Source organism: Hylaeus volcanicus, chromosome 7 (assembly GCF_026283585.1).
Source record: "Hylaeus volcanicus isolate JK05 chromosome 7, UHH_iyHylVolc1.0_haploid, whole genome shotgun sequence".
Lineage (NCBI taxonomy): Eukaryota > Metazoa > Arthropoda > Insecta > Hymenoptera > Colletidae > Hylaeus > Hylaeus volcanicus.
In genome coordinates, this window is record NC_071982.1 from 7,261,013 (window position 1) to 7,262,838 (window position 1,826).

The 1,826-nt window shown below is 32.9% G+C and overlaps 1 protein-coding gene across 7 annotated transcripts in view; it reads left to right on the top strand.

Moving 5' to 3' along the window:
• The window catches only part of LOC128879831 (myocyte-specific enhancer factor 2), a 92,141-nt gene that overhangs the window by 37,537 nt on the left and 52,778 nt on the right, over positions 1 to 1,826 (top strand). For 5 of the 7 annotated variants that reach the window (XM_054129351.1, XM_054129349.1, XM_054129350.1 and 2 more), the window contains exon 2: positions 431 to 489. The exons of 1 other annotated variant lie outside the window; for it this stretch is intronic. The gene's annotated coding sequence lies outside the window, so the exon portion shown is untranslated. Of the gene's footprint in view, positions 1 to 8; positions 490 to 1,826 lie in introns of all 7 variants that reach the window. One more of the 7 variants, XM_054129344.1, reaches the window with a different exon arrangement.

Below are 1,826 nucleotides of genomic sequence, written 5' to 3' on the forward strand. Positions count from 1 at the left end.
GATTATAGGTGTTTGTAGGCGTTTGCAGGTGTTTGAAGTCGATTCGATTGGAATTCAAAGCTGAGACATAAAAGGGTTTCTCAAAATTGAATCTCATCGTATTCGTAATTTTAATTGTAATTATTTCTAAGAATAATACTCATAAAAGCACTTTCATGAAATGCCTTGACCTATGATGTTATACTAGACACACCTAGTGTAGGAAGAATTTTGTTACAATTATTGTGTTTGAGGCTTTAGAGTTTGATTCGAGTGGAATGGAAAGCTCGGACCTAGAATGTTTTCTCAAAACTGAATCTCATCGTATTCTTCATTTTAATTCTAATTATTTCTAAGAATAATGCTCATAGAACCAAAAAACTTTTTATCAAGTGTTTTGGCCATGTGCAATATTTAACGAGTGCATTCTTCTTTTTTTTTTCTATGGAAGGACCACCATCGCGTATGCAACACCGACCCTGTACCTTGGCTCCTACATGCGATAGAAAGGTAAACACCATCTTCTCTATACAATTATTTCTATCCCTACGGTCGGATCACACATCCAATATAGAATTTGGCAAGAAAAGTTGTATAGTAATAATTAGACTGCGGATCTTTATGCATTGATAGAAAATTTGAATGTGAAACCTACAAAATGCAAACAATATGCAAGAATAAAAAAAAAAGATTGAAAGTAAAGTTTGCGTTATAATATTTGCAGAATAAAATAAATAGCTACTTGAGTTCAATTTTTATAGGCACTTTCGCCAAGATTTTATTTTCCATAATGATGCGCAGACTAGTAATAATTTACGGTGTGTATGAATTATTCATTGTAAGTAGCGTCCGCATATTTACGAGCGAAAGTGTACAATTGTTTCGCACGCATTATTTAATTTAGTATCGCGTGAAATATTTTTTCTATAGAATCACATCCGAGTCCATTTTTATAATAAGTTTCTGTAAAAGCAAACACTCTGCTTCGAGAAGAAACATCTAAAAACATTCACGACTCGATGTATTATGTATCATTCAAATTGATAATTAGCCGTATTTTGATACAAGTAAAATTGAGATTGTACGTTCAAAAATCACTTTTATATTAAATATGTCGCCCTAGAGGCGCCACTGGAACGCAAATGGTTGAGACATTTCTTCGACTCCTTTAGAAATAGATACGAGACAAAACCTCTGTAGGTTCGATGTTAAATCGAGGGTTTCGAGTAACGCTGAAAAAAGAAAAGACAGTCAGCGTAATAAGAACTCGTACAGGAACCAATTCAAAATGAAACTCGATATATTTATTTTATTAATAAATTTTAGGGAAAGATCTAATTAACCAACATTCCCACGCATTTTTAAAGTAGAATTTCCGTAAATTATTTGTAACGTTAGCCTCTCATTTCTTTTCTCATCAATTTTATTTTAGATTGGTTGCTGTACGAATACTTGTTACACTGGCTGCATATCGAATCGAGTAACCTGTTCCTTTTCGAAGTCGGTTAAAAAAAGCCCAAGGATTTTGTTTGAAGTACGAAGGTTTGAAATCGAGGGTTTCGAGTAACGCTGAAAAAAGAAAAGACAGTCAGCGTAATAAGAACTCGTACAGGAACCAATTCAAAATGCAACTCGATATATTTATTTTATTAATAAATTTTAGGGAAAGATCTAATTAACCAACATTCCCACGCATTTTTAAAGTAGAATTTCCGTAAATTATTTGTAATGTTAGCCTCTCATTTCTTTTCTTATCAATTTTATTTTAGATTGGTTGCAGTACGAATACTTGTTACACTAACTGCATATCGAATCGAGTAACCTGTTCCTTTTCGAAGTCGGTTAAA